The sequence below is a fragment of the Lissotriton helveticus genome, chromosome 3_1 (assembly GCF_964261635.1).
Source record: "Lissotriton helveticus chromosome 3_1, aLisHel1.1, whole genome shotgun sequence".
Lineage (NCBI taxonomy): Eukaryota > Metazoa > Chordata > Amphibia > Caudata > Salamandridae > Lissotriton > Lissotriton helveticus.
This window is the reverse complement of record NC_136061.1, coordinates 2,103,856,856-2,103,869,343: the sequence shown is the minus strand read 5'-3', so window position 1 is coordinate 2,103,869,343 and position 12,488 is coordinate 2,103,856,856.

The window sequence follows — 12,488 nt, the reverse complement described above, 5'->3', positions numbered from 1 at the left end:
GCTGGACAATAAACTTAATTAATTTACTATTCCCACTCCAGTCAGTATTTAATTGTGGTAGGTGCTGGACACTAAACCTAATTTAATTACTATTCCCACTCCAGTCAGTATTTAATTGAGGTAGATGCCCGGACACTAAACCTTATTTAATTACTATTCCTATTCCAGTCTATATTTAATTCGGGTAGGTGCTGGACACTAAACTTAATTAATTTACTATTCCCACTCCAGTCAGTATTTAATTGGGGTAGATGCTGGACACTAAACCTAATTTAATTACTATTCCTACTCCAGTCTATATTTAATTGGAGTAGGTGCTGGACACTAAACGTAATTAATTTACTATTCCCACTCCAGTCAGTATTTAATTGGGGTAGGTGATGGACACTAAACCTAATTTAATTACTATTCCTACTCCAGTCTGTATTTAATTGGGGTAGGTGCTGTACACTAAACCTAATTTATTTACTATTCCTACTCCCGTCAGTATTTAATTGGGGTAGGTGCTGGACACTAAACTTCATTAATATACTATTCCCACTCCAGTCAGTATTTAATTGGGGTAGGTGCTGGACACTAAACTTAATAAATGTACTATTCCCACTCCAGTCAGTATTTAATTGGGGTAGGTGCTGTACACTAAACCTAATTTATTTACTATTCCTACTCCACTCTATATTTAACCCCTCCCATGCTCATGACGAGCTGAGCTCTTAATGTGTGATTAATGTTTTTTGTATTTATAAACTTTTTAGGTAATGATAAATTGAGGATATAACTTGAGGTAAGCGTCATGATTAAGGAATTGTGATAGGAATGCTGGGGATAACCTTTATTGCTTTTGAATAGTGGGTATTTTATTATTGTTTTTCTCACAGATATTGGTGAAACTGGGGAGGCTTTAGATATAATACTTCAGTCCCTGGAGGAGTGAGACACTGAAATAAGGAATTGTTGTGTATATAGGGTAAGGTGAACTAGTTGTGGTATTATAATTACTGGAGTGACTATGATGATATCGTCGTATCTCTGACGTTGTAACCTATTCACTACAGATACAAATATTGTCTGACCCTTTCGCGTGTGACCTGGAAACGTGCTATCTTTACTTATTATTGGAGGCGATGATGATATATTGAAGTGGTGAGTTCAATGAGAGTCTTACATGAATTTTGTTGGTGTTGGAATAGTGTAGTATAACACTTACTAGAGATAAATGGTGTTTTTAGCACAAAAAACACGTTTAAGAGAAATTGGGCCATGGGTTACGTGGCATAGATACCATATAGTGGGGACAATAAGATGAAGTATGAAGTTTAGTTAGAGTGCTTACTAATGTGATGAACTTCTATCATTTAGATTACAAGAAGGACTGATTATTTTTCAAAACGAAGGAATAAATCGACCATGTATTAATTTCAATTAGGAAAGGTGAATACTGCCTTAAATATATTTTGGGTTGTAAGGTGTGCACAGTGGAGACCCTATGACCTCGGGACGTTTTGGTTTTCTTTTCTTTTCTCCATTTCTCTCGTAGTGAATACACTATCGTGGCTATCTTTCTTTTAGAGAAACTACTTTTCTTTTCTCTCTCTCAAGATTTACGTTTTCAAAAGCAATCTATTTTTTGAACTATTCAGTTCTGATATATATTTATTTGATGTTTATAATGCAGCCCTGATGAAGTCATTGGCAAATGTGAAAAGCCTGACGAAACACGTGTTGGCTGCTTTCTGAATATGTACTGAAGTTGTGATACATCGGCTGTTATCTGAACATATACTGAACTGTGATACATCACGCAGAGAATAAATAAGAATTCTACCGGATTCTACAGCTTGTGGATACTTATTTTTGGGTCCAGCTATCAATATTTGTTTTGAATAAATTATTAAATCAGGACTTGAGAAATGGACTTTGAATGTTTGTGACCAGATACTTATGGTTACACTACTGCATTTATAATTGTGATAATTTTATTTGTATTCTTCGTTGTGATTGAAGTTGATTACCAGTTAACTTTCTTTATACATATATTGGAGCGCAGGTGAGATATCCCATTGATCAATATAAGTTGTTACTTTTGTTCTCTTCAGTCTAGGGTCAGAGCTTGGAGCAGCTACTGAAGAGCTGAGGGGGGGGCCCCTTCACCTACTGAAAGCCTGAGGGCTGTGGTGGTGTTTGTTATGCCCCTGTGTGTGATGGTATAAATACGTCACCTGCTTACGGCCTGATTCCACAGCGATTATGTTTTCTAATGCTGGTAGTGGCGGAGGTTAATCTGTAAATGTGTTAAATCTGCTCCATAACAATTTACGTAGCTGATAGTATAATAGCGTATCTAGCACTGATTGAGGTGTAGTGCTGCACATTTGTTGGAGCTTTAAGAAGGTTTCCCCTGGGTACAAGACCTTGCCAGTGAGGATGTTGTGTTATTGTGCACAAGCCTGCACCTTTCTGTCTATGAGTGGTGGGAACAGTGGATTATTCCCTAGCTGTATTGATGGAGCATATAGGGGCAGAGTCTGATGTCGGACGGACCTAAGTCCGTCCGACATCGGGCAGGAGCTGTAACCAACCGACCTGCTGTTGCCAGTTACAGCCCTGCAAGTAAGATGCGACCGAACAGGGTTCGGTTGCATTCGCATACATGACAATGTAAGCATGCTTTCCGACCGGCATTGCTGAAGGTAGAGGTGCAGTTCATCCCTGCACCCTGTGGCCGGCACCCCAAGGTGCCTGCCACTGGGTGCAGGGATCAACGAAGGGGCACCATAGGTACCCCCAGGCCGCCATCCGCTGGCCTCACAGGGCCCCCAGAGACAGCTTCCGGCTGCCTTTTCGTGCAAGACAGACTGACACAAAAAGGCAGTGAAAAGCTGCCATCGTACTCCCTCGGTCGTAAAGAGGCGACCGGGGGAGTACTGGAGGATTTCCGGATGGCAGACAGGCTCTCCGAGCCCTTCGTAGGGCATCTGGAAATCCGAGTCGGATTCCATTCCGACCGAACCCATCGGAATGGCTCGGTCGGAATGGAATCCGCCCGGCAATGACCGATTCGGTCAGAAGGGCTCCGACCATGGTTCGGAGCCCTTCCGACCCGAATCGGAATCGGCCTCATAGTGTGTCTGTTCTTGCCCGTTTGCAGAGCTCTTCCTAGGCCCAGCGTAAGGTTTCAGTGGTGTTGATATCATGTCTTGGGAAATTGTATTTTTGGTATAATACAGTATTTAAGGGAAGTGGTGCCATCCTGTCGACTTCGACTGCCACATGTGGCTGGAATGGTATGGAGTGTAGCCAAAAATGTAAAAATTGTGCCTGGGCGCTGTATGCATAGAGTGCAAACTCTAGAGCACCTGAGCCCCCCTTGTGCCAGCGGCAATGTGAGTATCTCCCAAGATATCCTAGTCTGTCTCCCTGCCCATACCAGTTCGATCATTAATGATCAGAGCTGTTCATAAAATTGTGCCGTGATTGATATCGGAATGTTCACGAAATAAATACAGTAATTTTGGCAGGATTATCATTTTTATTATGGCGATGCGGTCCGCTAGAGAAAGAGGCAGTGTCTTCCATTTCCTTACACGGAATTCTATCCAGTCCACTGCCCTGCCGTAGTTGTCCGTCCAGATCTCCTGTAGGTTTCGGCTGATCCAGACGCCCAAATACCTCATTCAGGCATCCGCCCAGGCTATCAGGTATTCAGTGCCAAAAGCCAGGGTGCCTGATGTTAATGGAATGATGATGGATTTCCCCCAATTGATCACTATCCCTTAAATGCCCCCATAACGCACTTACTCTCTTGTCATGGGTGCGAAATGTTCCCTTGGGTCTGTCATATAAAGGATAATGTCATCTGCATACATGACTGTTCTGTGCCCCTTGCGTTTGTTTGTGCCCACAGTTGTTCTGCCTGTATCTTGTTTTATTTCTTGCTCTGCCCGTGATTGTTTTCCTGCTTTGTGCCCCCCGCTCCCCGCTCCCTGCCGCTGCTCCCCGGCGGCCCCGCCCCTTTTTCCTTCTGTACCCGCTTCCCCGACGCCCATTCGCCGCCCCGCTCCCGCCTCCCAGCTGCTCCTCCCTCCCACTTGCTCATATATGGAAGAGACCGCGCGGTGGTGAGCTGTGACCTTTGACCCTGCTCGCAGGGCCGGCCGCTCCATGCACCGCACGGCCCCCCCGTATGTCTCCAGCACCGCCGCTTCCGCCTGTCTGACGCTGCTCCTGCGCCCTAAGTATTCTGGGTTTTGCTGTTCTGTGCCCCTTGTGTTTGTTTGTGCCCACTGTTGTTCTGCCTGTATCTTGTTTTATTTCTTGCTCTGCTTTCCCGCTTTGTGCCCCCCGCTCCCTGCCGCTGCTCCCGGATGGCCCCACCCCTTTTTCCTTCTGTACCCGCTTCCCCGACGCCCATTCGCCACCCCGCTCCCGCCTCCCAGCTGCTCCTCCCTCCCACTTCGCCATATATGGAGGAGACCGCGCGGAAGCGCAGCGGACGCACGCAGCGGGTGCGCCACTGGCGCGCCGAAGGCGCACCAAAGGCAAGCCCATCTGCACCCGTCCGCGCCTGGACCGCGCCAGAACCCCTGGATCCCGCGCCCCCCGCTACGCCAGACTGCACTACGACTCCAGCACCCTCTGTGCACTCAACACCGGACGAGCCCACTCCTGCTATCGGGCCACCCCGAAACGCACCCACCCTTCACCTGCCGCAACTGCAGCTACACCAGCATCCAGCGCACAAAAACACCTGCCAAAGAACCCAACCACCTCCACTGCATTCTCCTCAACACCCGCTCCGCTCGCAAGCACGCCATCGAACTCTGGGACCTCCTAGACTCCACTGCTCCCGACGTCGCCTTCCTGACGGAGACCTGGCTGAACGCCACCTCGGCACCAGACATCACCATAGCCATCCCACAGGGCTACAAGATCTCCCGCAGAGACTGCGACAACGGAGTAGGAGTTGGAATCGCAATCGTCCACAAAGACTTCATCAGAATCTCAACTAACACCGACGACACCCACACCACCGCCGAGCACATGCACTTCCAGATTCACACCGACCCCAACATGACCCTCAGAGGAACTCTCATCTACAGACCTCCCGGACCCCGACCACAGTTCAGCGACACCATCGCCGACCTCATCAGCACCCACGCCCTCGCCTCCACGGACTACATCCTCCTTGGGGACCTGAACTTCCACCTCGAGAACAACAACGACGCCAACTCCACCACCTTGATCGCCAACCTCACCAACCTCGGACTCAAACAGCTCGTGACGACACCCACCCACGCCGCCGGACACACACTGGACCCCATCTTCTCCGCAAGCCCCCACATCTCCTTCAACCACACCACCGAACCCAACTGGACCAACCACAGATGCATCCACTTCACCTTCAGGAAACCCACCACACACCACCGCACCCAACAGCTGCCACGCCGCTGCTAGGGCAAGGTCACCGAGGACCAACTGACGACCACCCTCACCCGGAGACCACCCACCGACCCAGACACCGCTGCAACCAACCTCACACAGTGGATCAACGACTGCGCAAACACCCTCGCTCCTCTCACGAACTCCACAACCAACCACACCAACAAGAGAGCCACCTGGTTCACCGAAGACCTCCGGACCTCCAAGCACACCTGTCGGAAGCTGGAGAAGAAATGGCTCCACGACCGAACACCACACAGCCACACAGCCCTTAAGAGCGCCACCCGTAGACACCACCAACTCATCAGGACCGCCAACAGGACCGCCTTCAAGGACCGCCTAGACAACAACGCACACAACACCAAAGAGCTTCTCAGCATTGTGAAAGAACTCTCCAACCCCAGCTCCAACACCAACGACATCCCACCATCACAAGACCTGTGCGACTCCCTGGCCACCTTCTTTCACCGCAAGATCACCGACATCCACGACAGCTTCAATTCCGACCCCCCCGCACCCACCACCGAGTCCACCGCCCCTGCGACTACCACCCGCACCAGCCGCCTGACCACTTGGTCCAGCATCAGCGACGAAGACACCATCAAAACCATTAACTCCATCCACTCCGGATCCCCATCGGACTCCTGCCCGCACCACGTCTTCAACAAGGCCAGCACAACCATCCCACCCCACCTCCGGAAAACCATCAACTGCTCCTTCGAGACAGCCACCTTCCCGGAAATCTGGAAGCATGCCGAGATCAAAGCCCTTCTGAAGAAACCCAAAGCGGACCCCAAGGACCTCAAGAACTTCCGGCCCATCTCCCTGCTCCCGTTCCCGGCGAAAGTAACAGAGAAGATCGTCAACAAACAGCTAACCTGCTACCTTGAAGACAACAATATCCTGGACCCCTCCCAATCCGGTTTTCGCAGCAACCACAGCACCGAGACTGCCCTCATCGCCGCCACTGACAACATCAGAACCTTGATAGACAAAGGAGAAACAGCCGCCCTCATCCTCCTGGACCGATCAGCAGCCTTTGACACAGTCTGCCACCTCACCCTATCAACACGCCTTCAGGAAGCCGGCATTCAAGAGAAGGCCCTGGCCTGGACCACATCCTTCCTCTCCGGCAGAACCCAGAGCGTCCGCCTCTCACCCTTTCGCTTAAAAAACACCGAGATCATCTGCGGCGTTCCACAGGGATCCTCCCTCAGCCCGACACTGTTCAATATCTACATAGCTCCTCTCGCCCATGTCGCACGACAACATAACCTCAACATCATCTCCTATGCCGACGACACCCAGCTAATCATATCCCTCACCGAAGACCCCCACACCGCCAAAGCCAACCTACACAGAGTAATGAGGGCCGTAGCCGACTGGATGAAGGACAGCAGACTGAAGCTGAACTCAGACAAGACGGAGGTCCTCATCCTCGGACCCGCCCCATCAGCCTGGGACTACTCCTGGTGGCCCACATCACTAGGCACAGCCCCGGAACCCACGGACCACGCACGCAACCTGGGGGTCATCCTCGACTCCACCCTCTCCATGACCGGGCAAGTCAACGCCGTCTCCGCGTCCTGCTTCAACACCCTCCGAATGCTCCGCAGAATCTTCAAATGGATCCCAATTCACAAGAGAAAGACCGTCACCCAGGCCCTCGTCACCAGCCAACTCGACTACGGGAACGCTCTCTACTCAGGAACAACAAACAAGCTCCTGAGACGACTACAACGAGTCCAGAACGTATCAGCTCGACTAATCCTCAACGTTACCCGCTGCAGCCACATCACACCCCACCTGAGAGGCCTGCACTGGCTCCCCGTCAACAAGAGGATCACGTTCAAGCTCCTCATCCACGCACACAAAGCACTTCACAACACCGGACCTACCTACCTCAACAACCGACTCAGCTTCCACACCCCCACCCGAAGCCTCCGCTCAGCCAACCTCGCCCTCACCACAGTCCCTCGTATCCAGAAAACCACAGCCGGCGGAAGATCCTTCTCCTACCTCGTCGCCAAGACCTGGAACACACAGTCCGGAAATTCTCCAGTACTCCCCCGGTCGCCTCTTTACGACTGAGGGAGTACGATGGCAGCTTTTCACTGCCTTTTCGTGCAGGTCAGTCTGGTACAAAAAGACAGTCGGAAGCTGTCTCTGGGGGCCCCCAGCAGTGGCCCCCATGGGTGTGTGGCTGCCAGATGGCGGCCTGGGGCACATAGGTGCCCCTCCGTTTATCCCTGCACCTGGTGGCAGGTACCTTGGGGTGCCGGCCACAGGGTGCAGGGATGAATTGCACTCCTGCTTTCTACATTGTAAGCATGCTTTCCGGTCGGAAAGCATGCTTGCATTGTAAGGTATACGAATGCGACCGAACCCTGTTCGGTCGCATCGCACTAGCAGGGTTCTAACCGACGACAGCAGGTCGGTCCGTTACAGCTCCTGGCCGATGTCGGACGGACTCAGGTCTGTCAGACATCGGAATAGGCCCCATAGTGTGGCTCCTTGATATACTGCTAACAACTGAGGGGCAAGCAGCTCTGAGTATTCCTTATAAAATGTGGACGTGAGGCCATCATCCCCCGGGGCCTTGTCAGCCGGTAAGCTATGAATTACCTTCCTTACATCCTCCACAGTGAACAAGACATCCATGTATTCACAATGTGCTCTGCTTAGCCACATGAGTTCTATCGAATCTACATACTCTAGAATATCGGATTCAGACGGGTCTGACTGAGAAGTGTATAGTGTTGGATTCCGCCCAGCCTATGCACTGCAGGAACGTAGTATGCACCTGTCCCCTTCCCCTGCCCACTGGCCACTCACAGGATAACCACTATGAGTGAGCCAATGAACCTGAAAAGAGGGTGGTATTGTGATGAGACACCAAGTCTCCCACCGTTATTGAACAATAGGACACGGCTCCCTCCTCCACGCTTCTGCACCTAGATAAAACAAAAAACAAAAGACACACCCTTCACATGTATCTGTATCACACGTTGCTGCCCCAAAAATCAGTAACCATGTCCTGACACAACAATCACAAGATCTCTTACCAGTGGATAGCGCAGGCTCAGCTTCGTAAACAGAGCCCTTCGCGGAATGACCCAAAACGTCACTTACGCTTACAATGATGCAGAGAGGCGTCTAAGCGAGGACGCGATAAAACGAAACTAATGCTCCGATTCCACCATAGCGTCCTCGCCACACGAACACCTCCAATCAGGGCACAAACTCCAAATAACGCAAGCGAACGAGAGCCCCCGAACGCTCAAGCCTAGTACCCAATGCTGGAATAAAAAAAAGTGACATCTGGGGTTTGGCCAGGGAAAGCCTACTGGACGCCAAGGCTGCTATGAAAATAAAATACAGGCAGATAAACTTCGGGTCCCAGCTCCCTCATATAAAGTGGGTGATCTAGTGTGGCTGGTGTCTCGTAATCTGAGACTGCAGGGATCACGCAAGTTGCAGCCTCGGTTCGTGGGTCCCTTTCCAGTAACGCAGGTGATTAACCCGGCGGCGATGAAGCTCAGGTTGCCACATGACTACGGGGTGCATCCTGTGTTTCATACATCCTTGTTGAAACCCTACATTCCTTCGGTTCCGGTGATGCCCCCTCCTCCGCCTTTGGTTGTTGATGGACAGGAGGAGTTTGAGATCCAGGCTATCATGAATTCCAAGCGGGTAAGGGGTCGCCTTTTCTATCTGGTGGACTGGAAGGGTTACAAACCGGAGGATAGGACTTGGGAACCAGCTGGGGGGGTGCATGCACCACGTTTGGTTCGAATGTTCCATAGACAACATCCCTCAAAACCCCGCCCGGTGGGGAGGGTCATCAGGGGGGGTACTGTTAGGATTTGGGGTTAGTCCTATCTCAGTGACCATGTACTGACATCACATGACTTTCCAGTCCAAAAATGAGACACAAACTGTGCTCCCCTGTCAGATATTATCTCAGCCGGTAACCCATGTAACCTCACCACCGAGGACATGAAAACCACAGCCATCTCTTTTGCCGTAGGGATTTTGGAAAACGGAATAAAATGCGCCATTTTGGTGAATAAATCCACCACCACCAATATGGGGGTATATCCAGACACAGACGGTAAATCGGTCACAAAATCCATACTTATGGTATGCCAAGGAGCAGGAGGAACCTCCAAGGGTTGCAGAAGCCCAGAGAGCTTACAGTGCGACGGCTTGCTGATGGCACAAATAGGACAATCCCTGAATATCACTGGTCATGGACTCCCACCAAAACCACCTCATACACAAGTCTTTCGTTTTCCGTATCCCCGGATGCGCCACCAAGGCAGAGGAATGACACCACTCCAAAACCGCTTCCCTCAATACGGGGGGAATGAACAGTTTACTCCATGGTACAATAAACCCTCCTTTACTACGACCTGGGGCATTGACAACCAAGGGGCCAGATCCAACTGATTCAGCCGCTCTCTAACCAACGCAGGAAAGTTATCCATAGTCAAAGCTCCTATTATCCTTTCTCCTGCAATCATTTCCCTGCCTTCACTCAAGGAGCCTTCTTCCCTAGGATCAACATGGATCCGAGAAAGAGCATCAGATTTAATCTGCTGAGCTGCAGGTCTGTAGGTGATGATGAAGTCATATTCATTAAAGAATAGTACCCACCGCATTTGTCGAGGTGTTAACGCCCTAGCAGAACGAAAAAACTCTACATTTTTTTGGTCAGTGTAGATGGTGATAACATGCTGAGCGCCCCATAAATAATGGCGCCACTCTTCGAAAGCCAATTTTACTGCCAACAATTCCCTTTCTGCCACAGTATAGTTCCGTTCCGCCGGCAACAGGGTTTTGGAGAAAAAGGCGATGGGGTGCATATGGCCAGTGGCCTCATCTCGTTGGGATAACACCCCACCCACCGCACACATAGAAGCATCAGTCTCTACGTAGAATGGCAGGGCAGGATCAGGATGCACCAACACGGGTGCCGATGTAAACTGCTTCAGTAATTCCTGAAAAGCGTCCTGAGCCTCACTGGTCCAATCAAAAGGGACACCCTTCCTCAAGAGGCGGGTCATGGGTGCTACAATATCAGAAAAATGGAAAATAAACCGCCGATAAAAATTGGCGAAACCCAGGAGCACCTGAATCTGCTTCACTGTAGTCGGTACAGGCCAGGTCACAATGGCCTGTATCTTTTTTGGGTCCATCCGAATGCCTCCCGCCGAGATTATGAACCCCAAAAACTCCACCTCAGGGGTACTAAACTGACACTTCTCCAATTTAGCGTACAGTTGATGTTCCTGTAATTTTTGTAACACTTGCACCACATGCTCAGTGTGCTCTGCCTCAATCTCTGAGTAGACCAAAATGTCGTCCAAATAGACGATCACTGTTCGGTCTAGGTATTCGCTGAGGACCTCATTAATAAAAAAACTGGAACGCCGCTGGCGCATTACACAAGCCAAACGGCATTACAGTGTATTCAAACAGGCCATACTTGGTTTTAAAAGCCGTTTTCCACTCATCTCCGGGTCGGACTCGTACAAGATGGTAGGCGCCCCGCAAGTCCAGTTTAGTAAACACCGTTGCTTTGCAGAGCTGGTCCAGTAACACGGAGATGAGTGGAAGAGGGTACCTGTTCTTCACTGTAGCCGTATTCAATGACCTATAGTCCACGCAAGCCCTCAAGGTCCCTTCCTCCTTAGGAATGAAAAATATGGCCAATGACACAGGCGAGGAGGAGGGACGGATGAACCCCAACTGCAACATCTCATCGATGTATTCTTTCAGATGTAACTCTTCGGGTTCCGATAATGCATAAATGCGGCTACATGGCAGCGGAACCCCTGGCACCAAACCAAAGGAAGGAGCATCAATCAAATCGAAGCTCACTACTTCAGTATGCCCATTCTCACACAACAAGCGTAGGGGAGCGGTCTGACGAGTGATGCAACCAGAGGTTAGCTCTGTCCCATCGATAGCTCTTACTGGCTCTGGTTGTTCTTTAAGCTGACAAGGAATCATCAGTTTCTCTGCCATAGAAATGTCTATAAAATTCCCGGTAGCGCCGGAATCCAGCAACACTGACACAGGAACATGGTTCTGTACCGAAAGTAACAAATGGGCATTGATGACGAAATGTCTTGGGGCTTGGTCTAAGGCTCCACAAACCTCATACAGTTCCTTCCGTTCTTCACAAGTAGAACGACCCACCTGTACACAGGCTACCTTTTTGCTAAACCCCACTCCTGACGGCTTCACCGGACATTCCCGTGCGAAATGACCTCCCTGTCCACAATATAGACACAGATTTTTCTCTCTCCTCCTCTTCTTCTCCTCTGGGGTTAAAGGTCCCCTCACCCCTCCTATTTCCATAGGTTCGGGCGCTGTCTTACTCTCCCCCACAGTCTTTGCCTCAATTTTCACATAACTGCCCCGGGAAGCCTGAAACCGACTGCGTTCTCCTCGCCGCTCCGATACCTGATGATTTAACTTGACCACAAGGTCAATGAATGCCGCACAGTCTTCAGGCGGGTTCACCACCTGTGATACGATATCCTTGAGCTCTTCACAAAGACCCTGATAAAACAGGGACGTCCTCTTTTCGATTGGCCAGTGAGTCTCGGATATCAACCGATTAAAGGAGGCTATGTAAGACAACAAATCCTGCCTGCCTTGCCATAATTTCAGGAGTTCTGCATCGCTCGCCTGCATAAATGCATGCTTGGCGAACAAACCCTGCATCAATTCTTTGAACGCTGTATAGTTATATAGTACACGATCATCACTTTCCACTAGAGGAATAGACCACTGAGCAGCGTTACCAGCCAGGTAAGATATCGTGAAGGCGACTTTCGCAGAATCATCGGGGAAGGCACTCGGTCTACACATAAAGTGTAGCTGACATTGATTCATAAACATCCCAAATTTGTCGCTATCTCCAGTAAACCTCTCCGGGGGAGCAAGAGGTACAGCAACAGGAGATGTCACTGTTATTGCGATAGGATTGGTACCACCAACAGCACTTTGACCCGCCCCACCACCATACTGAAAGG